This window comes from Castor canadensis, chromosome 12 (assembly GCF_047511655.1).
Source record: "Castor canadensis chromosome 12, mCasCan1.hap1v2, whole genome shotgun sequence".
Taxonomy (NCBI): Eukaryota; Metazoa; Chordata; class Mammalia; order Rodentia; family Castoridae; genus Castor; species Castor canadensis.
Genome location: NC_133397.1, coordinates 96,733,314 through 96,757,594, shown reverse-complemented (window position 1 = coordinate 96,757,594; position 24,281 = coordinate 96,733,314). Strand labels below are relative to the sequence as shown.

General features: G+C 45.5%; 1 protein-coding gene and 1 pseudogene across 3 annotated transcripts in view; one reads left to right on the top strand and one right to left on the bottom strand.

Annotated features, from left to right (window-relative positions):
- Edar (ectodysplasin A receptor) overlaps window positions 1-24,281 on the top strand; it is a 77,586-nt gene that overhangs the window by 15,524 nt on the left and 37,781 nt on the right. Inside the window, exon 1 of one of the 3 annotated variants that reach the window (XM_074050558.1) lies at window positions 3,671-4,203. The exons of the other annotated variants lie outside the window; for them this stretch is intronic. The gene's annotated coding sequence lies outside the window, so the exon portion shown is untranslated. Of the gene's footprint in view, window positions 1-3,670; window positions 4,204-24,281 lie in introns of those variants that run through there. 3 annotated transcript variants of the gene reach the window in all.
- LOC141414899 (Golgi apparatus membrane protein TVP23 homolog B pseudogene) overlaps window positions 1-24,281 on the bottom strand; it is a 109,029-nt pseudogene that overhangs the window by 69,827 nt on the left and 14,921 nt on the right.

Below are 24,281 nucleotides of genomic sequence, written 5' to 3'. Positions count from 1 at the left end.
AAGTGACAATTGTCTCTTCTGTGCTGACACCCCCCACTGGATCCTTAGGCACAACCTATATGTCTCTGGTGTTTGGCTCCATAAACACGTGACAAATTCATGAGACATTGAAGTCACTAACTGCTCTTGTCTCACTGGAGATACAGCAGTCTGTCATTCTGTCATCAGCCATCACATCTGTGGGCCACATAAATAGTTGCCAAAACAAGACCATGCAGGAAATGGGTAATTTTCAAGTGAGGTCTTAAGGTCTTAGAAAGACAGAGTCCAGCTGCATATCTAGAAAATAAAAAAAAGGCAAGTAGGGATGCAAAAAAAGAGACAGCTCTGAGCTTATGTGATGTTTGTACATTCTCTTTGACTCAGAAACCAAAAAAGCTTTGTTCTGCTCATTGCCTTGTTTCCTAAAGCCAGGACCCAGTCACTGGAGAAACAGGCAGCCAGATATCACAGGTGCCTTCTTCCTTAGACCTCATCAAATTCAGGGTTCAAGGACTTAAGTGTGTGTTGGATTTATTACTTTGTCTGAGATTTAATGAGGGAACACATGAAGTGACCAAATTGCTTCCTAGAGCATCTCAGGGACTAGTATTTATATTTAATAGAATGTTAGAAGAACAACCTTGCTGAAGATCCTATAGCACAATGAAGTTATAATAATCTTTGGGGTTGTCTTTTTTATGAGAGCAAAGTCTGCAAGCTAACATGTAATTCCACAGTTGCTGTGCTTTGGCCCAATAAACAGTACGTAATAAAGCCACAGCCAAGTACGTCCCCTGGAGATTAGATCATCCCAGGCTGACCTAGGACCCGGGGAGCCTTGTTACTTGGCTGATTTCCAAATGCTGCATGTCTTTTCGAATCAGTAGCAAACTTCAGCCCAAGGTGGCTCCAAGTAAAAATGACAGATTCTGTGCACACAGTGGTATGGAAGAAGATGGAAGAAGGAAAAGAAATGTCATGCCTCTTATCAGAAGATACCAGATTGCCAGGTGGCCCACACCTGTAATCCTAGCTACTCAGGAGGCAGAAATCAGGTGGATCACAGATCAAAACCAACCCAGGGAAATATTCAGGAGACCCTATCTCAAAAAAAAAAAAAAAAAAAAAAAAACCTCACAGAAAGGGCTGAAGGGCTGGTGGAGTGGCTTAGGGTGTAGGCACTGAGTTTAAACCCCAGTACCAAAAACAAGATGCCGGGCCAGACAGACCCTCAGCCCCAGATCCTTGACTCCCCTTCAGAGAACACTTAGTGGACACATCCAGTTCAACTCCCCACCAGCCCTTGGGTCTTTCCGGGCTCTGTGTGGCTCATCATAAGACTGCAAAGAAGAGACATCCTCATCATGAGCGCGAGATACTCCAGACCCAGTTTGCAAAGCATCATTAATAAGTATCACTGCTTATTTCATCATAACCTCATGCTTTTTACTGTGCTTATTTGTGTACATTTGTAAGGTATGTCATATAGTAATGCAAGTATTTAATAGGCCATTGGATATAATGTTTACTTAAAAATATTTTTGTGTGCTATTAGGTATGCACAATCAGAAAAATAAATCAGAAAATTTAAAAAGGCTTGGGGGACTGTGCTTGAAACCATCCCAAGTTTTATTATGTATCTGTGCCACCTAGGAATCAATTGAAATGCAGATTTTGATGGAGAGGGTCTGCAGCCCATCTAGATTCTGTACTTCCCGCAGGCTCTCAGGTGCTGCTGGGCAGCTCATGTGAACAGAGAATAGTTTTCCCTAAGGTGATATCAGTGACAGCGCCACAGCAGGCACTCACCATTCTAATGCCCGAGACAGAGGGGTTCCAGGAACAGTCCTCCCCCTCCCATCAGTCTGCATTGTCTCTCCCATGTGGGGCTCCCTTCTCTGCAGCACAGCTCTATTCCTCTGTGCGCAGGCTGTTGTCTCCACAAAGCTGGATTTGACAGGTCTTAGAGTAGCTAATCTCTAGGCTTTTCCACCTTTTGTCTCTGTGAAGTCACTGCTCTCAGTAACATTGTTACATGAAGAGACAGTTATTTTGGTGGGGTCTTACTTAACTTTTTAAAAATGTCCACCTATGAAACCCTCAAACAAACAAATCCTCCATGGAGTTTTACCAAATAGATTGGGTTATTGGAAGCTTTGAGAGAGAAGGGAGATAGAAACTGAACTATGAAGTAAAATTAAAGCAATTAAAGGATCAAATTCACCTTAAATTTTTCTACAAAGACACATTCTTCTGTGATGCACAGCCCCAATTCTTTTCAAGTTTTATAGCCACCTCATTTAGGCAGAAAAATCAGGAAGTCACTTGTTGCACACAGGACTGTTTTAAACCTCTTTGATAATAAAAAAAAAAAAAAAAGGATAGAAGATCAGTGAGGAAGCCGAGAACACTGACTGAACACAAGCCTCCCCTTCCTCAACTCCTTTTGACTGTACGCTCACTGCAGCCTCCGGGTGAACACGAACTATTGAAGTAAAGAAAAATTGTAGCCTTTGATACTCTTTTTTCTGCCTTTCCCTGTGAAATATAAACCCACAACTGATTATCACAGGGACCTGATCTCTAAAGCACAAGATTGGCTGTTCTTTTGGGTGGGGCAAACCTGGTGACGGGCCCCCCACTAATCTTGTCTTTGCTTTGATTACCATGTTCGTGGAGTTGTTGGTCCTGTTTGGCTGATTAGCCAAGGACAGTGGTTCACATGCAATCAGTGTCCATCCATCCAAGGAGGCTGGTCCTCCCTCCACTTGCAGACTCTCCCAGGGCCAGCTCTGATCTCCTGTGTAGACCCTGGCACAGAACACAGAGGACTGGCAACTCTTCCTCCACAGGTAGAGTCAACACTGCTAAAGCTCATCTCAGAAAGCTTGTCACAAACTGTAGTGGCCAGGGTGTTAGAACTGGTTCCTTTTTGGCTCCTTTATTCCTGATGTCCAGAACACCAGCAGTAACAAGTATGCAACTTCTTCCTGGTGGGCTTTCAGCATGGTCTTGTGGAAGGAGCACATTGGGTGGCCAAGACCAAGGCTACATTCTCTGACCCTACTTAACTTAACTGCACTGGGGCCCAGTGAGACTTTGCATAAAAGAGTTTCCAGTAACTGGGAGAAGTCATCCCAAAGGGGTTCAACCTAAGCTGGGCTTCCAATGCCATTGTACTTCTTAAGCTCTGAAGTGACTTCATGCCAGTCTTAGATTAGTAAAAGCTAACTCCTTCATCCAAAGTCCTTGTGTTCATTGTAAAGATTATCTGATTAAAAAGTGCAGCTGCTCCTCTGCTAATGGTGTGGTTACATCCTGATAAACCCAAAAGTTGAAAATATCCTAAGTCAAAAGTGCACTGAATCCGCCTAACTTACCACACACACATCCTAGCCCAGCAGCACAGCACATGATAGGAGAGTGTAGTTGTTTCCCCTGGGACCACGGGACTGACTGGGCACTTACTGGGCACTATGGCTCCTGTCCTCTCCCAGCATTGGACTATATATCACTAACCCAGGAAAAGATCCAAATTCAAATGCACTTTCTACTGAAGGCATACCTCAAACATCTTAAGTCCAGGAGGGCATCTGTCTTAGTATTATAAGTAACAAAGGCAGAACTTGGCTAAAATCTTTGAGTTCTTGAAATTTAATATATGGGATGGCAGGGGCGGGAGGTGTTGAAGATGAGAGGATGGCTTCAAAGTTAGACTGATCAAAACACCTTGATGTGCTAATGGCTTTCTTATCAGAAGTGAGGCCATAAAAGGCATGAGATCCAAGGATATGGTGATGTCAAATGTTTTCATGGTACATATTAAGAGCTCCAGTTGGAAAAGTGTAAGGTGTCACTCACAGATAAGGGAATTGGCCCTGAATTTTATAACTGAATTTAATTAGCACTCATTTGAGGTTGATAGAACCTGGTTTTTCCAGTTTTCAGGAAATGCATCTTTGCCTAGAGGGTGAAGGGGTATAGAAGGAAACAGTGGAGGGAGAATGAATCCAAGGGGGAGGGGGCTGTGGACATGAAAGGCCTCCATCTTGAGTTTCCTCTGTGATGTGATAAAACCTTGGCCTCCCTCTCTTCCCCTGCCAAAGCATTGAGCAGCCACACCTCCCCAGCATCAAACACAAATAACCAGCTTCTGCTCCCAGTCTCTGCTCCACAGCAGTCCCTAAAACAGGAGTCCAAGAAGCACACAAACGCCCAAAGGTAAGAGGAAAAAACCTAATCCCCCTTGAAGACTGGGGGGCTCAGGAAGAGGTGAAAGTCTCTTAAGAACCTTGTTTGCAATTAGTTTCTCTTGCTAGGTCTAAAGGCAAGTGGGATGCTCATTATCATTAAAAGAACAGCTACGACACTTGGGGACTCAGGAGAAAGCAGCACCACCCTCATCCACACACTCACATACACATGCACTTTCTAACTTGGCAACACAATTTTTTAAATGGGGGAATAGTAAATGAAAAATTCTCATAAGATAGGCAGATTGTGTTATTGAAGATAAAGCTTTAAGTTACTAAAAATGTTTAATGTCGAGTTCAATTTTATAGGATTTACTTCAATTAGGGGAAATGAGTTGTTCCTTATTCCAGTGTGCTGTTGTTATTAAGTGTGGTTTTTGTCATGGTGCACAGTTTGTCGAGTTTTGTGTGAAGGACAAGGACAGTGATTTGATCTAGAAGCAGACAACCTGATCTGATTCTAGCTCCAGCACAGGTGCAGCAGTAGGTCCTCAGGAAAGTCCTGGATCGACCCATGCCTCAGTTTCCCCAGGAGTAAATTGAGAGAACCTACATTTTTTGGTTGTTTTTTTGTTTTATTATTTTGGGTGGGAATGGGGTTTGAATCTCAAGGCTTTGGGCTTTGCAAAGCAGGTGCTCTACTGCTTGAGCCACACCTCCAAGTCCTAGATGTTTTAAATTAGAACACTTAAGAGGTGGGAGGAATCTGAAAGACCACCTTCTGAGCTGTTTGTTGAGTTAGCCACCTGCTACATGTGCCTGTTTAAATTTAAACTGATTAAAAGTAATTAACAAGAGGAGCTCAGTGCCTCCCTCACACTAGCCTCAATTCAAGTGCTCATAGCAGTCCTGCACTGAGTTGTAGCAGAGAACCATCTGAGAAGTGGTACTCTTGGCTGGGGCTGGGGCTGGGCTGAGCTGGAACCGGGTTGCATCCTAGCTAGGCTGGGGCTGGAGCTGACCTGGGACTGGGCTTTACTCACCTCCTAGTTCATTTCTTATCTGCTTTCACACATGCGGGCTTTCACTTTTCTCCTCCTGCTCCTGTTTTTAAGAGAAGGATAGAGAGAGGGGACCCCCTCTGTTGTAAGCAAATGGGCCAGGTTCTCCCTAGGAATCACCCCACATTGGCCACAACATCCTGCAGGTGCTCTACTCTGAGAGTCCTCAGGGTCATTCTTCTGCTGAAAGGGCTCGTAATTCTCACAGACTATAAGTTTTATAAAAAGGACATTTCTGAAACATCTGTGGTAACTGGTTTCCATCATGACTTATTGATGTCCTTACCAGTCCTATGGTCCTGTTGTCCTCACTGGATCCTATGGTACTATCACATGATTTTACAGCATGAACCCACTGGGCAGAGCTGGGTGATGGGGACAGGGGACCGCTCTGAGATGTCTGTCATGATTGCAGTGACCTCAAAGGAAAAGTTATATTTAAAAAAATTATTTTGCAGTTGTTAAAATTAGAATCTCATTAAATTTTGGAACACCTGCTAAAGGCATCTACAAACAGATTTTGAAGGCTCTTTAAAAGAAAATTGGAGGGCTGGCAGAGTGGCTCAAGTGGTAGAGAGCCTGTCTAGCAAGCATGAGGCCTTCAGTTCAAACCCCAGTACCCCGCCCCCCAAAAAAAGGAAATTGGATTTTTTCTTACAGCTCCTGTGAACTTCCATGTTACTAAATTTGGGTTTATGATTTTTTTTGCTTACAGTAGCCATTTTACATTTGACACAGAATTTCAAGTAAGACCAAATAACAAAACTTCATAAAGCTGCTTCCCCAAACTGGCAAGTGCGTCTATTGTTGAACTTGTGTGCACTGTTCAGTGATGTAAGGGAGGGGTGCCAGTTGCCACGGGCTTTCAACCTCTGAAGTGCCTGGACATGCAGCATACAGTGACAGTGAGTGGCCTTCACTGACATTCAGAGCACAGGATTTTGTTGTGTTCAGTTGATCGCTGCTGCCAAAATCACTAGCAAATAAGACTAGCACTGACAGTGGGCAAAGCTTCCCTAGCACCTCTGGTTGGTTCTTTCATTATCCTACAGCAACACTAGGATTGTCCCTAGAGCTCTTGTTTGTAGATCTTTAATGAAACCATTGAAGAGGGAGGATCTTTGGATTTGTGCTTTTAATCCAGGATCACTCTGATAAGTATCTTGGACAGCCTAGTACTATGTGTGGCCCTGAGAAGTGTGTGTGTGATAATGTCATACAGGCAAATGCTGGCCTTGGTTTAGGTTCCCTTTTCATCACTTACTGGTTGTGGGTTTTGTGTGTGCTAGGGCAATCACTGGACCCCAATCCACACCCCAGCCCTGTCTGCAAGTTCTTCATCTATGAGACACATATAGCAAAACCTACCCAATGTCATGAGATTTTCCTGAGAACAGACTATGGTCAATATATTGAAGCACCCTGGGGAAACCAAGCACTCACTGCCATATGCAGTGCATTGCCATGATGTGGCAAACTAGAAGGAAAGGTGGGAGGGGAGTGTTGCCAGAAGGTTCCCACATGGGGGCCCCTGACACGGTTTACATTCCCACCCGATATCTGCAAATTTCCCTCCATGATTTACACAGAGAGAAAATCTCCAGGATTTTATCCAAACTTTTAGATTCTGGGAGAGGTGCTGGGAGAAGTAATACATGACTGTCTTACAGCTGCACATCCTCCCTTTGGCGTCTCTGAACCCAGCTGGAGTTTTCTTACAAATATTAACTTGGAAAAATGAGTTGGCCCATTCACACTGCCGTGGACTCACCGCTTATTTCCAGCACGAGGACTGTTAGCATGAAGCAGTAGTCCCATGGGCCATTAAAAGGTCCACTCGTAGGCCTGGTCACTCCTTACCTCATCCAAGAAACCCTCAGACTTCTCCCCACCCACGCAAGCCAGAACTGGGCCCAAGGCCCCTCACATGAGAACAAGCTCATTTTGACCACAGATCTTTAGAAAAGAAATTATAACACTTTTCTATGAGTACTTATTTGATATAAATATCTGTATTTTTCAGACTCTCATAACCAAAAAGGCATTTCTACTTTTGACACGTAAATCTGATGTTTGTTCCTCAGACTTTTGTTGCTAATTGGTGTGGTGATAATGACAGATGCATAAAGAATTTGACTTGTCCGTCACTGTGTTCCTTCTGCTCCAAGTATTCCCAGTGCACACCCCAACCACAAAAGGAATTCTGGTGTTAGGGATCTAGCATCTAGAAAGAGGATGCAGACCCCTCTCCCAGGTAGGTTCCCAGGCAACTGAGCTACAGGTTTTGTAGGAACCAGGACCCAGTAATTCCACTTCCCTCTGGGGAGGAGCAGGAGGAGGTGAGGCAGGCTGGCAGCCAGGAAGAATCAGGGCCCAGAGCTGTCCTGACTCATCCCCTCTGGCCTTACTGTGGGTGGGACACTGATACTCCTGACAGATCCAGGGTGGCCAGTCTGGGCCAAGGTCATCTCTTTCAATGAGATGGCCTTCCTAAGTATTTAGGAGAGAAAGGTCTAGACGTATTCCCTCTCTTGAAACTGTTTCTTTGTTCTTTCATTACACATCTTGCTAATTCTTTTCTCTGGACCTGCAAAATCCAGTCAGGGCCCCCAGAGCTCCACAGCAGTAGATTACACAGGATCTGCCCGGTGCTGACTGGGAGGAGCCCATCAGCATCTATGTGCAGTTCCGACTGTGGGCGTTCATACACGTGACCTTGACCCAACAATTCCACTACTGGGACTCTATTCTGATAAAATAAATGGAATTCCTTACACTATGTGATTTCCACGTACTGTGACATTAATTATAATAGTGAAGGCAATAAGAATAAACTTAAATATGCCATCTTGGAGGAGGGTCGGATTAAATATCCATGGTGATCCATGTGGTGGAACACCATAGAGCAATGTTCCTGAAGAACATGACAAAGGAAGTTGTTCATTAAGTGAAAAGGATACAAAATCATGTATACTATGTTTCTCAATTATATGCATACTATACATATGTGTCTACATGTACATACAAAAGAAAATATGTCAGTAATGTGTCTGGATGGTAGGACTAGCAGTGAGTTTTAGATTTCTTCTTTATACTTTTACATATCTGAAAACTTTGTATAATTAGGAAAGTAGGAAACAATGGGAAAATGTCAGCAGTGACTGAGTCAGAGTGACGGGTTGCTGTCTTTGTTTCTGTTTGCTGGTAGGGTGTAGAGTCAGGTGTGTGCTCCATCCTGATTTCTCACGCCCCAAATGATTCCAGAAGTCCTAGGTAATACTCATACATGTGACCTCATTTTGGGAAATTCTGACATCTAGTATTTTGGAGGAAGCCACAACCCAATCTCCACAGAAACCCTAAGGCATTGGGTGCCTTTTTTGTTCAGTCTCCTAGGAGAGAGTCAAATCCGGTACTAGAAACACCATGCTGGCACTGTGGGGACCACTGAGCACAGTGCTCCAATAGGCTAACTAATGGAGAAGCTGCAGGTCACCAGGGTACCCAGACTGAGCCAGGTCTACAGTACTCGGCTACCTGGTACTCATCTTGTCAGGATGTCTACCTTAGTGCTGCCTTCGGCCCTGCTTGTTAGCCAGGGTAGTAATGGCAGCATGGTACATGTGGTCGACTGCCTCTCCCTCCTGGGAGGAGTGGAGGAAGACTAGCACTTTTTGAAATGGCACAACACTGTGTAACGTGGATAGAATAGAGAAGATATTATAGACACATGATAGTGTAGATGTTTTATTTCAGTTAGATATGTGTGTATATGTGATGCGTGGCTCCTGTTTCTGCAATGACAGACCAATGGTGAAGTCAGTATCTAGAAGATACAGCTTTATTGCTTCAGATAGTACTGCTCAAGATGCTGCTGAATGCCCTTTGCATTTGGTCCTGGCAGGTATACCCTGGGGAAAGGCTGACCCCCATGACTGGCCCACTGTCTCCAGCAGCCATGTGCTGGGTGACTACAGTCAGTTCCCAGAGTGCACCCTAATCTGGGCACCCTAGGCCTGGCTGGAGGCTCCAAAGATGTGTGGGGCCCACACTGCCTCTCAGCCTTGTGGGTACCATGGGGAGCAGGTCCCTTGGAAATCTGAAAATCTGAGACAGTTTGGCACAGGCTTTGGACATCAAACAAAGCATGGAGAGTGGAGTATTCCAGAGGACTCCAAATTGGGTCAGAGCATGGAGAACTCCATGGGTCAGACTCTGTTTGCATAGGGACATGCTGCTTTAATCTCTCAGGCTAAGGCTGGTGTCTCCCACCCTCTACCTCCTGGGACTCACCTAATGCTAGCTGAGGGCACTGCTGTTCTCCACTGTGCCTCACCTCCAAGCATCTGGCCCATTGTGTCTCCTGCTTTACTCACACTGGGCTGTCTGACTGTCTTCTGTGAATCTTACTCTCTGGGAAAACAAATCTCTAAGGCCAGGTCATCTCTTCACCTACCAGGCTGCATAAGTCCCCAAGTCCCAGACCACAATGTACCATCAGCCATGATCCTAAATTTGGCATTGCCATGTTAGCTTCACCAAAGCTTGGCTTTGCCTGGATCACCGTCCCTCCACTGCCACACACACACACACACATTGCACTCCCCATGCACATACACCATTAGGCACTATTCCAGCATGTTCTCAGAGTCAGGAATTCATGGGAAGCCACAGAGAGCTGGTGTTGGCACAAATGTTTCTCTGTCTTCAGCCCATTTTCCAAGTATGACCTAGGGAGTAAGCACAGCATCCTGTTCTTTAGGGGTGCCCATTCTGGTTGCCTCCACCACAGCAATGGAGGGTACTTCATGAGGACTTTTGTGGCATTGCACAACTAGGCAATGTGAACTGTTTTCATTCTGCCTAGCTCTGTGCCTTTTCCCAGCCAGCCTGGACAGACCATTCTCCCAGTCAGTCCTCCCAAGTGGCCTTGAATATCCTGAACAACCAGACCCTCACTACCGAGCTTTCAGGTCTCCTGGCCATTGGGTATCTCAGGAGTCATTCTGCAGAGGACTGAAATCCAGAATTTAGTCTCTTGGCTTTGCAGTTTCTAAATGAGCTGTCCTGGTGTCCCTACAGCTACCCCCTCTGCCCCTGCTTTCTGCCTCTGCCCCGTCCTGAGCAAGTCCTCCACCTGAAGCCCACTGAGGGCATTTGCTGTTTTATTTTCCTCCTGCTCAAAGAAGGAATAGCTCATGGTTATTAATGAAAGTGATAGCAATCCCTATATATTTATCTTAAATCATGTGGTCGTTAGGAGCTGAAGCACCTCCAGCAGCCCGTCTGCGGTTGATTTGAAAACAGGCGAGTCCCAACAATGAGCTTAAGGAAAGGTGTCAGGTATAAATCTTGTCTTCAAACACCAGGGTGCATTCCAGACTTCAGAGACACTTCTTTGAATAAAGGCTCCTTTTTTCGATCCTGCCTTTCTTGTCCTTGGGCCTGGAGCAGGATGAAAGTGCAGGGGTGTGTGCGTTCGTTTAGTCTGATAATGAGGGTGAGGCTTGCGGGCATAGTAATTTGGCAGCTTTGGCACTTCCTGTAACAGTTTTCATTTTTTTTTTTTATCCAAAGGCTGCTTAAAGACAAACATTTTTTGTTAAACTGCTGGTAGTTCATTTTCTGCAGGAACCGTGCAATTAATCTTGTTTATATTAAAGAGGCAGGTTGTCTTTGTCAGCTTTCCTGAGCTATAATTAATGAAGATCAAAAACGTTACAAAGACACAATATTTAGCTTAATGCAGATGAGGCTGGGCAACAGCTGCATCAATTAGAGGAGTAAAAGGAAAAACAAATATCCCTTCCTTTGGAATAATTCAGATCCATTAAAAAGCAGGGATCATAAGGCACTTTCCCTCCACCAGCCTTCCTGGGTACCTGGTGACAGATGGGGTTTGGACATCAATGGTTTGTAACGCCCAGGCAATTATGCCTTAACTGCAGTTGGAGGCACCCAAGGACTCTCCACACTTAGCCCAAACTTATCCAGGTGTGTGGCTGCAGATCAGAGGCAGGGAGCCTGAGGATCCCTCAGGGGGAGGGTGAAGAAATTAGGAGGGCAGGAGAACCTGACCAACTGTCCAGAACAGTCTAGGGTGCTAAGCAAGCCAGGACTGTTTTACTCTGTTAGAAGACTGTCATTAGAAATCAAAACAGAGTAGATCAGATGAACTCAATCCAGCAGCAGCACCTGCCCTGCCTGTGACTTCCTGACCCAGTGACTAAGACCTGTGGCTTCTGTGGGAGAGTTCAAAGGGATCGTCTCTGCCTGAAAAAAACAGCAAAGCATGGCTTTGCTGTGAGTCCTGACACCAATGGAAAACAACCACCTAGAGCCCACCAGGGAATCCCATGGAGATGCGGTGCAAGGATGGAAGGAAAATGAAGCCCAGGAAAAACACGTATGCACAGTCGCAGAGAGCCATCACCTTTTCTGCTAAGCCTCACAAAGTTGAGAGCCCAATCAAAAAAGTCTAGGACAAAGGAGAATACAAAATGAATCACAGACCAAAGATTTTCAGCAAATCTGGCAATGTAAGAAGATAGCTTAGTTGATGGAAGGAACTTCCTGTAATCAAGTATCTACAAAGGAAATTCGAATCAGACAACCAGAAAGCATCGAGGGAAATCTGCTCTGGGCTAGGTATCAATACCTGTGTGGCTCATGGCTACCTGAGATGGACTGATAAGTATCAGAACCTGAAGACCTAAATGACTCTGCACATAGCTGGTGGATGATGTGGAGTAATTTGAGTGGTACCAAGAATGCCCAGTTTTCAAACCAAACTGTGTACTTACCTAAAGCCAAACCAAACTCATTTCCAGGTTTCATAGGGGCATCATTCTCATACCTTAACAAAGTTAAGTTAAAGGTCTTAACAATCTTGTGCCCTTTAACTTTATAATTCTGCTTTTCAGAATTTATAAGAAGGAAATCATCAGATAGGCATAAGGCTATTAATTGCAACAGTACTTATAATATGAAAATTGGGTCAACTATCAAAGAATTGATTGATTTAATTATGATTCACCCATGAAATGGAATACTTTGAACCCATTAAAAATGTCATTTAACAATTATTAAGGCAACAAGGAATGAAAAAGCAAGCCACAAAAACCATGTACACTGCTATTCTAGGCTCTCTTTTATAGATAGATAGATAGATAGATAGAAAGATAGATAGATCTCCGAACAAATAAAAGACTGAAGCAAAATAAAATGCATGAAAATGGATGGCTTCCCAGTGACAGCCAGCTAAATAAGGTCACTGAGGAAATGGGGCAGAGGAAAATAGGTTAAGTCAGGGGCCTAAGAAAACACAGGTGGGGACAGGAGGGCACTAAATGGAAATGGCAGAGCCTGTGCTTCATAACCTGCCCTTCACCCCAACCAAACCGAAGACAAACTGCCCAGCACCACCTCTTACCTCCCCATCTTGGCCTCTCCCTGCATTGTGCCCACACTTGAAACCCTCTCCTTTATCCCAGGTTCTTAAGACATTATCAAATGCCACTTCATCCATGAAACTGTCTTCGGTGTGCCCAACCAGCAATGTGATTTCTCCCTTTTGATGTTCCCTGAAACAAACTAATGAAAAAATAAAGCAACAGCATCAAGGGGAAAAAATAAACCTCTTGCTTGTACTTCTTTATGAAAATATTCTTTGTCCTGCCTCACGGCCATTTGTCTACTGTCTTAAGAACTTTGAGGTCAGTCTACATCTTACTCATCTTGACACTCCATTCAATACTGTAACAGCCTCTGGAAGACAATAATAACTGCTGAATTAGTCAGGACATAACCATGTTGTAATAAGGTAATCCATTTGTGCTGCTAGTGTTGCCATTACTTTCACTGCATGTCATAGGTTGAAGAGACCCTTGCGAACTGGTAGAGATGCCCTCATTTTACAGTTGAAAAATTTGAAGACCTTAGTGAAGACTCTTACCCAAGACCCCATCCTGGTGCAGAACTCTCTCCTATAAACCATGTTGCCACTACCCGTGTGTGCCAGTATCCATACAGGATTGTATGTAGTATTTCAGACAATGAATTTCAAATTCACATTTAAATTTGGATATGACTAACACCTTCATTCAAGATGTGCTTTGTCTTGAATTCCTTTCGATGCTCCTGAAGTTCACTCTCTAATCAATAATCATGTACAATAATCATGTACAGCATCTCAGCCTTCTTATTGAATTCTTGACTGATTTAGGATATAGCTGCTTAGGTGACAGAAATAACCAGAAGATCAGCTTTGTGACCATCCATTAAGTTAAATTCTCTCTCATACCTGTACTGGATTGTGGGCTTTGGAATTAGATTCCACTGGCCAGTTCAGATGCAGAAGGTGGACACTGAGATGACTCAACACACAGTTTCCATCAGGTAACTGAAGAGGTATAGCTAGGAGAAAGGGAAGAAGAGCCTCGCCACCATGAGAGGCCTCTGAGGAAAGAGATTCAAGGAATAGAGAAACCTCAGGGAGCTGAGAAGCCCCAAGGGTAGAGAGTTATCAGTCTGGTGAACAAGCCCAAGAAATAAATGGGATGGAGTAGGTGTGCTGCCAGATGACTCCACAAGACAGGCATTGGTCCTGCCAGATGCTGGGCAATGCATGACAGAAGCTGAGTCTCCCAGCTAGCAGCAGCAGCCCTGTGGGGAAGAAGCCTGCTCATCCAAGGACACACCCCCTACATGTGGCAACCACACCCAATACTTGGTTGATGTGGAGACTCAGAGACCTGGGCCCCTGCCTCCAATCCAGGACAACTCTGTAGAGCCCTACCTTTGTTGGGACTGTACTGCGACCTGACTGCACCTCTACCCACAGTGTTAATCCCTTACTCTCCCCAACAAGCACCCTATACTTCCATCTCTAGTGTGCTGCCATCTCCAGGGTCCTGAGGAGCTCAGTCTGTCTGGAGTAATGACCCAGATAGACCAAAGGGCAGGTCCAGCAGTGCAAAGAAGTTGGCAAACATTCTGTGTCACATCCAAAGTGCAAACTTGGAGTCCTGGTGGCATGCAGTAAGAGTGACACATACCCTACCTCTTACTGTATGGTATCAGAACAGGAAAGATGAAACAATTTTTCATGGCACTTCCCCATTGACCTGGGCCTGGCTGGCTCAGCTACTCTTCATGGCTTTGGCCCTTAAACAAAGAAATACAAATGCTTCTTGAATGCCTTGAAATCACCTAAGCTACCCAGCACCATAGCTTGGCACAGCCTACCTTAAGCCTAAAGTGAGGCAAAGTCATCTAGCACAGGGCCCATTGTCTATCTCATGTGATTGATTGAACACTGAAACTGATAGTGAAAAACAGAATGATTGTGTAGGTACCCACCACTACTGTATGGCTAATGCTCATTAAAGTATGGTTTCTGCAGAAGGAGTATCACTTTCATACCATAATTACATCGAAAATGTAATGTCTGTGCAACATGTATAAAGAAATGCATGTCTTAGAGGGCTATGGTCTGCTCTGCCTTTCAGGGATAAGCGTGTCTCTGTGTGTGTTGCTCTCACCTTCCAGCCAGGAGGTGCCTCCCTGAGGTCAAGAAATGTGCCTCCCCAGGCACCTCGGCCCAGCAGAGCCCAATGAATACACCTTCCAAACACTTGATGGGTCCAATTGCTGCTGCCAGTCTCCACAGTTCCAGAGAGATGAGCTCCTCCTCCTCCTCCCAGACTCTGCTTTCTTCAAAACCCTCAGGAAATGAGGGCATTGGCCTCAGTGAGCTCATAGAGCATTGGTGTGGAAGGGACATGTTATTCTGAGGTCAATTTCCAGCCACATCTGTGGCTGAGGCAGCTCGAAGACCTAGCCCACGATAAATCACAAGCTGTATGCGTCATGCTTTCAACCGAGGCACTCTTTAGGGTTTGAGGAGAAATGAGAACATCCGTGTTCCATGTGGCCCACAGGGCTGGAGGGATTAGCTCCTCCAGCCCCAAACCAGCCTCAAATGATTCTTTTCATGGGTGAGAGTAGGAATCTCACCACAATTTTTAGGAAAAAAGGTATTTCATGATGAAGTGACTCACAAATCATGCCCTGATATGGAGGCTGGCTTCTAAGGAGCAGTGGCAGCAGGAAGATGAGGAATCAGATGTGCCCAGTGCAAGGTTACTCTGAACCACTGGCTCTGGGTCCTGGCCAAACAGCTATTTGTGAGCACAGGCTCTCCAGGCACTTCTTACGTCTAGATGAAAAGCAGTCATCAAAGTGTGTGTGTGTGTGTGTGTGTGTGTGTGTGTGTGTGTGTGTGTGTGTGTATCAATGTCATTCCTTTTATCTGGAATAATTATTTTAATGTTTTTATTTAAAATAGCCTATTGCTAACATTTTTAAAAATCAAGCAATGTATAAAAGTATGAAGAAGAAAACAAGGGGAAGAATCCTAATTCTCCCACCCAGAAACAAGCTCTCCTAACACACAGGGGGTGTTCCAGTGATGTGTGTGTGTGCAAAGTCCTTGGAGATTCTCCAGTACAGAGTTCTGCCACTTCTTAAAGGAATCCAGAATACATAAGAAATGTGGAAAAAGCTCTGCTTTAAAAAATACTACCTTTGGAGAGTAGTATACTTCCAATCAGCCTTTGAGTAAAGAAAAAAATATATTTTGGCCAGAAATCCAGGTCTGTGAGAGCTGGTGCTACTCCCAATACTTCTGACACTGGTTCTCAAAGGCCAGCTCAACACATGATTCAGTTCCACAAGTTTCCCCAGTCCCCCTGTGTTCAATCTATGGACCGATGTTGATGCACTCAGGCATGACACTGTCACACATACCTTCCCTATTTATAGGAACTGATGCGAGTCTGGGTGCATATGAGGAGCCTCTGGTACAATGAGGGAGGCTGAGAGTGTCAGAGGATGCTCAGGTTCTCTCTGTACCCAGCTAGTCCTCATAGCCACCAAGATGCACTCCGAGAACATTTCACCTGTCACAGAGCCATCCTCCCAAATGGCTCCTTACCCAAACCTGAGGATTAATGCTCCCAGCACCCACGCAGAGAAGTAGAGTGGCGATGAGACATGGGTTGAGAATCGTTAGCTTGGTTGGGGCATAGGATGGAACAGGCATCCTCCTGATAAAGTAGGATCTGCCCAGGCAGCCACCCTTCTACTTTCAGTCTTTGAATTTGACTGCTCTAGGTACCTCACTGGAGTGGAATTACACAGCATTTGTCTTTACTTCAACATAATGGCCTTCAGGCTCACCCATGTTACAGCATGTGACAGGATTTCCTTCCTTTATAAGGTTGAATAATATTCCCTTGCATGTCTAGACCATCTTTTTGTTAATCCATTGGGAGCCATGGCCTTTTGAAATAAACATATCTCAATTTTTTTCAAGTTAGGCATATTATTTATTATTTTCCCACTATTTCTGATCTTCTTTCCTGGACTGTTAGTGGTTGACATTTAAGACACTGGCAGTGCAAAGAATGTGAATCTTACTCATTCTGCCAGGTTTCTACTTGGTTTTCCATTAGACTCAGAGACATTGACCCCTTCTAGGATTTTAATAAATTAGCTCAAGGCTTTAAATTGTTTAATTTAATTTTATTTTAGTACCAGCATTGTCCAGTTCCAAATTCTTTGGCATCATTGTAGGGTTCTTGGCATGGGATCAATAAATAATGGATTCCAACCATAAGAATGCTGAAATGCATATGAGACACCCAATAAAAGGTCCTTTAAACATTGTTGGTTGAGGTTCTTGACATAGCACCCACTAGCAGTAGAGGGGTGGCTCAGCCACATACACCATGCTTGGTTTGGCCATTTGTCCCCAGACAGGACCCTCACTCTGAGACATCAGAGGGTGAGCCTGCCTTACAATCAGGCAGTACCATGTGCCTACAGTCACAGCTCCCAGAACATCCAGGGGACAAAAGGCTCCAAACTTCACTAATGCAAACCAGACAGCATGGTGCAATTTTTCTAAATCACAAACTGGTGTTGTATAGTGACTTTGGAAACCTTGTCACTTTTACTGTGCCACTGTCCCTGATTAAGCAGGGATACTGCAGGCCTTTTGCTCATGTCATTTTCCAGACCCACCCATGATCCTGTGGTCATGGGTGACCACAGGATCTCATGGTGATGCCAGGTTGTACTGCAGTCAACCTGGACTCTGCCCCTCACCCTGACTTGGAGAAACATGCTCTGTGCCACATCACATTCCTCCTCTGCACAGCAGGAACACTGCAGCTCATCCTTCCCTACCCTCACCGAGCCTGGCTCTACTGAGTGGCCATCCTGCCCTCAACCCCCACCCTAGCATTTGGCACAGCAGGGGTCTACTGAGGACAGGAATGTTCCAACTCCTTCCTAGGAGAAGGAGTCCTGTTTCCGGTCCAGGAGACCCCTACCACACTCCCATGAATATAATAACTGGGGCAGAGGGGCAGCTCCATCATTCCAGGCACAGTATTTTAAGCTTTCCAAAAGAAAATGCCAGCCTCTCCCCCACAGCCAATTGCATGTGACACCATCCACACAAGCTCCTCCCATCGAAGCCCCTCCTCCTCTCTCTCTCTTGAGAGACCCTGACAGAGGAGCCTATCCCTGTTTAATAGATGAGGTCACTGGGAGGCCACTGAGGTACAGGGAGCAGAAGTGACACTGCAAGGTCATGGACTCAGGACAGCATCCTGTGCATCTTGGCCCAGCCCAGCGGCAGCCGGCTAGGTCCATCTCCTCCAGCTTGGGCATAGGCACCAGGTTCCAGGAAGATGTAGCCATGCAAGGACTTGAGCTGTGGTTCAATACACCTGGCCAACAAAAATACGCTAGTCTTTTAAAAAATATTTTTAAATTGGCATGTGCATACATATCTATGGGGTACAGTGTGACATTTCAATACATGTGTTCAGTGTGTAATGGTGAGGTCAGGGCAATGGCAATCTCATCACCTCAGACATTTATCATTCCTTTATGTTGGGAACTTTCGACTGCTGGCTCTATTTGAACATTCAGCTACAGTTAACCATATAACTGGTTAGATAGTAAACCCCTGCTGTGTAGAACATTAGAAGCTCTCCCCACCCCCATCCTACTTTGCCCCTGGAAGCCAGTCTTTGCTCTGAAACTTTTGCCCAGAAATCGGTGTGTGATCAGAGCAAGTTCTCCCCTATCTGCTGTGACTGATGCACATCACACGGTTCAATCCCTGCATGTCTGGGTGAGCACAGTTCCCCTGCCTCCCATTTCTTTTTTAGAAGTATACTTAAGACTTCAGCTCCTCCACATTGAAGAAAGGCCTAAGGTAGGAAAATGAGTGCAATGTAATTGCAATATAATCTACATCCCATTAGTGTGTAATTTAACTGTATGAAGAATGACTGAAGCCAGGAACCGGTTTTGCTCTGAACCCTAGTGATGCTCAACCTCAGAGGGATGTGAGTCCCACTTCCCCCTCAGCCCAGCAGACACCCTGGGGACATGGGACAGATCCATCTCAGGTGGCCTGGCTGAACCTACAGGGTATCTAGGCCAGGTTTGGCCTCCTTACTGCCTTTCAGGTCCTGGACTTGCAAGGGTGCACTCTTTCAAACTGGTAGAACAGGACCCAGAGTTTGACAAGAAGAATACAAATTTATGAGTTCCTTGCTTCATGCTAGGACTCGAATTTAAGGGAGAAAAACAAAGTCCTCTCTGAAAGGGACATTTAATGGTTATTTATAGCTGTAGGCCATCCTGATCACCTGCCTGGTGAACCAGCACCTGTGGGGGTTCATTTCCCCTTCAGGTCAGCAGGGGCAGGATGGTAGGGCTAACCCCAGGATTAGGAAGGAGAGACCCGACCATCTGCTTGTGAACAACAAAATCCTCCCCACTCAAACTAGGAAGCCCTTTGCGAGGTTCCTTCAGTGAGGCTCTCAGGCGTGAACCTTTCTGGGAGTTGAGCTACCCAGATATTGAGAGAGGAGAAAACAGGAATGTGCTGGAAACAATTGGCTCCAGAAATCCCCCAAAGGCCAGTGCAGGAGGCAGTGGAAGAATCCCAGCCTCCCTGTGTCACTCATCTGCAGGCACACACAGGAAGCAAGCCTGCTGGGAAGGAAGAGAGACAGGGATGCCAACCTCTGCCATTTCTGTGGGTTCATATGGTTTCCTTGGCATTGTCAAGAATTTTTCATCTACCACAGGTGCACAGGAGTGCAATGCAACTATGCCCGCATTGCTCTGAGCCCAGCGTCCTTGGCTGGCTCTGCCTCTTACCATCCCAGCCCCAGCCTTTCTTGTCAGTTCTTAGATCTCTGTTCTTAAGGCTGTGAAGAAAGGCAGAAAGCCAAGCCAGTCTGGGTTTTTGCCTCAGCTCTCCTATCTGTGTGGCCACACAAAATCCCTCAACATTTCTGGACCCTATAGATTCCAGATTAGGTAGGGAGTAGCACGTGGCTCCGTGGTATTTCTAGGAGGGTTGAAATAATGGCCTGGCTCTGGGTAGTTGTTCCAGGAACACAGGTTGAGGTCGAGACATCTTCTCAAAGCAAAACCTGCAGGCTCCATACCACACTCAGGGATCTGAAGACCCCCCAAGAACACTCCCAGTGTCCAACACTCCAGGGGCACATTGAAGGCTGCTGCTGTCCCAGCTGGCATGAAGAACCATCATGTGGGTAGTTGTCTTCTTGTACCAGCATCACCCACTGTGACTTGATAAACCCCATTCCCCAGTGAGCAGCTGCTTCTCTGCCTCCCTGGACATGCAGATTCTCTCCTAGGCTGAAGGGGCCACCAGTACCAAGACCACAGCTCATAGTGACAAGAGGCCACATGCATGGACTTGAGGCTGCTGCTCTTCTGAGCCCACTTTGTGCAAAGACAGAGTAGTTACTTGAAGCAATTATTTACAATTGCAAAGGCAGTTGTCTGTTCACACTAACATTCTTCCTGATGTGACTTTGTGAAAAGCCACTGTGGTTGGCTCTTGGCAAACAGTATCAGTCTTTGTCCCCTTCGACCCTCCCCTTTGGCCAGGCTCATGGCTGGTGTGGGAAGGGGCTTTGTGTTTCATTTGTGTATCCTGAGAACTGTGTATGCATCTCCATGGCAACTGCCAGCTGGCAGGGTAGACCTGGTCCCAGGAGCCCTTCAGAGGCAAGGTGGAAGCAGTTTGGAAGTATGGCATCTTCCAGCTTACATGGTGAACAGCAGGAAAGCCATCTGCAAAGTACTGTGCCCCAGGAGGGTACAAATCAGATGTAGAGAAAAGCCTGGGACAAGGTCAAGATAGTCCCAGGTCCAGGAAACAAAGGAAAACCATTTTCAAAATTTTAGGAAAAATAAGTCAAATGGGCAAATGGATAAACATTGTGCTTTATTAATATAAAGGATCACTAGTCAACAATAAAAAGGAATAAACCACTAAATTTCACCACATGGATGAGCCATAGACATGTTCAGTTAATGAAGCCAGCGACACGATTCTACCTAAAGGAAGGTCTAGAACAGTGAGAGTTGGGCATGGTGGTACATGGTTTATAATCTAAGAACTCACCAGGTGGAGACAGGAGGATTGAGAGTTAGAGGCTAGTTTGTGCTTCTTAGTGAAACCCTGTCTCACAAAAAAAGTGTTTAAATCTATAATCACAGAAACTGGGCTAGAGAGTGGGGCGGGAGCCGGGAGGCAGGTCGATGGCAAAGGGTACAGGAAGAAGGAAGGTGATGCTACGTTCAGGATTATGTCATGCCACATGAATGTCCATTGTCAGTCATCAACCTGGACACTGGAAATGTGTAATTTTATTATGAGTTAATTACATATCAAAACACTGGGCAAATGTGGTTTTCCCAGCCGACAGCAGGGCCACAGGCCCCAGTCACAGTGGGCCTGGCCTTCATGGCCTTGTACTTGGAGCCCTTCTCCAGCCCATCACAGCTTCCAGAAGTGGTGGAGCCTCAGGCTCTGGAGGCAGTGCCAAAGAACAAACTGTGCAGTGTGGGCCCCAGGCCTGCCCCAGAGGCCCGTTCCAGAAGAGATTTGGGTGTTTTTGACACTGATTTTCTTTCTTTCTTTCCTTTGATGGAACTGGGGTTTGAACTCAGGGTTTCACGCTTGCAAAGCAGGTGCTCTACCACTTGAACCACATCTCCAGCCCACTGACTTTTTTTTTAAGTTTTAGTCTTTATGTGGCATTAATCAGAACCATGAACCCCTAGGTCCTGAGGAGGCCCATAGGCTCTGAGAACAGGGCTTGTACCATGTTGCTCTTTTCCTATCTGGCTGCACCTGCCCTACATGGGCTGCGCATCACATGCTGAGATGTGTAAGGACAGCAGTTTGCTCAGAAGGACCTCCATCTTACTGTGCTCATAATTCCACGTTCACACTGGGTGTCGGTGACATTAGACTTTGATGCAGAAGATGAGTAGGGAACTTAGTGTCTGTTGCTCCAGCTCCATCTGAGGCTCAGGAGCAGCTCAGGGGGCCTCGCACTACTTCCCTCCATGCACCAAGCTGTCAAGTAGTCCTGTGGCACTGCCCCACCCCCATGCTCATGGTGACTTCAAAGGGGCATCAAGGAGAGGAGAAGAGCACAGGGTTGGGGAGGCCAGCACTGAAGAGCTGCAAGCCTGTGCTGCCCTCCATGTGCCCTCAGCCTGCCTTCAAACAGCCGCCATCCAGGTCTCTACCACCCACGTGGAAGCCGTCTAAATTACAGTAACAATTCACAGAGGAGCAGCAAGCCCTCTGAGGGCCCTCAGGGCAAATCATAAGAGCAGTAATTTTTAGGGCTTCCTTGCTTCATGGCTTGCTGCACCTTTGTAGCTAATTTAGAATCTATTGCTCCCGGTGCCAATAAATGGCTTATCTTCACCTTCCTTTATTTTGCCTACATCACTACTGTGTTTGGCTGACTTGCATTGGAACTCTGGTTGTGTGTCTCAAGGTACCTGTGCCTTATGTCCTTGTTCCGATTTTGCTGTTGAACAGAGGTGATGTGACTCATTGCACATGCAGCAGGCCTCATCTCCACACATCATGAAAGTTCTAAAACTTCCTGCTCTCTAGTAGACTCCCCTGCAAGGCAGATAGCAGGGTTTGGGGTCACAAAGTGGGTTGAGCATATTGTTTTCTAATATCTCTGAGCTGGTGAGAGCAAAGAAATGAGGGCAAGAGCTGAGTGAGAACAGGAACAGTATCTCCCTGCCGGAAAACAAGAAAGACTTCTTGATTTCATCAGAACACAGTTTAGGAAATAACTCATTTGTCTGTTGCTAAAAGAAGAGGACAGAGCAGTGACCCTAGCGAGGTCACACTTCGACTTCCCATTGCCCAAATGGGACATGCCAGCCGTAGGCCCTGCTGGTCCCCTTCCTTTACTATTGTTCCATTGTGACTCCTGGATAACAGGAGCCCTTCTCAAGTCTAAGACAGTCTTCCTGACCTCCCCAAGAAGCCCAGGTCTCCCCCACACCTACTTCCACTGGGCCAATCCCTCATGCCCTTCTCAGTGTTTACGCCACCAAAATTTCCAGTCACTGCCAGAACAGGGATACTATTGACTTGTTTGTTGTTCACCTTGCTCTAGAGTAGGTGCTCAATAAATATTGCATGCATAGATGGACAGAGGATGGATGGGTGGATGGAAGGATAGATGAACAGGCAAATGGAATGAGAAACAAAACGCATGTTAAAGTGATGGAGAGTAGCTGCTATTGCTCAACAAAATTTCATGTTAATGTGTTTATATGAGTCCAAGAAAAACGCATTTTGTCATTTAGAGCAACGCATTTCAGTTACAATCACTCTCCAATTTCATCCTGAAGATGCTTCCCTTCAATTTTGACAAGACAGTGAACCAGGTATCCTTCTTCAGGCTTATCACTTCTTCAAGAATCCTTTCAGCTCTGAGGTGTTACATGAAACAGTGAATACATATCTTTACAGCAGGAAATTTGGATAAGAATAATTGCTCTCCCTCTGAACTTCTGGATGGATATTGTTTAGCTATGTTATTTTTGTGAGCTAGTCTTCAAGACTAGTGGCATCCAAATGCCCCATCCTATGCTATAAATGCTAGAGAAAGCACCTCTCCCCCACTCTTTGTCCATACAATTCTGGGAACATTCATGAAGCCTCTATTCTGTCAACCATTTTTGTAACACAACAAGCACTACAGTAAATATGTGGGATGAAAGCTCCTGCCTGCCTTTCACATAGTCTGTGGTACCATGGGCTAATACAAGCAGCAAAAGCTGGACTCCTAGAATCATCTATATAGCCAGCTGGCACCTGAGGAAAATACCCCAACAGAGAAAGAAAGATCTGAACTTGCATAAAGCTGGGTTTGGTGAGATTACATGCCTGTAAGCTCAGCTACTTGGGAGGCATTGGGAGAAGAATCTTCATTTGAGGCCTTCCCAGGCAAAGGTAGGGCAAAGCCTTATATGAAAAATAAGTAAAAAAGCAAAAAAATGCTGGGGTTAAGCCTCAAGTGATACAGCACTTGCCTAGCAAATGCTGAGGCCCCAAATTCAGTCTCCAGTACTGTAAAGAAAGAGGGAAGGAAGGAAGGAAGAAAAGCATAAACACACACAGAGTTGTGGCCCTATAAGATTATAATAGGGTTGAGAAATTCTTATGGCCTAGAGGCATTGCACCCATCTTGTAGTGCAACACATCGCTCACATGTTTGTGGTGATGCTGGTGTAAACAAATCTACAACCATGTACAGTACATCATATTGATAATGAACAAATATGTTCGACTGTACCGCTTCTACTTATCAAAAACACAGTTGACTGTAAAGCAGTGTATTGTGTTCCGCCAACAGCAGCCTTGTACATTTCATGTTTACATCTTTTGATTGCATCATTTTCTCTTGTGCTTGGTTTATTTTGAGCTGTTTTATCACAGCCCTAGTTGCAGTAGGCAATACCACATAAGCTAGCAGTCCAGGTGCACACAAGGCTGTGCCACCTAGGTGTGTATAGGTGTACTCCATGATGCTCACCCAGTGGCCCATTTCTCAGAACATACCCAGCACAAGGAGATGTGGGACTCTAT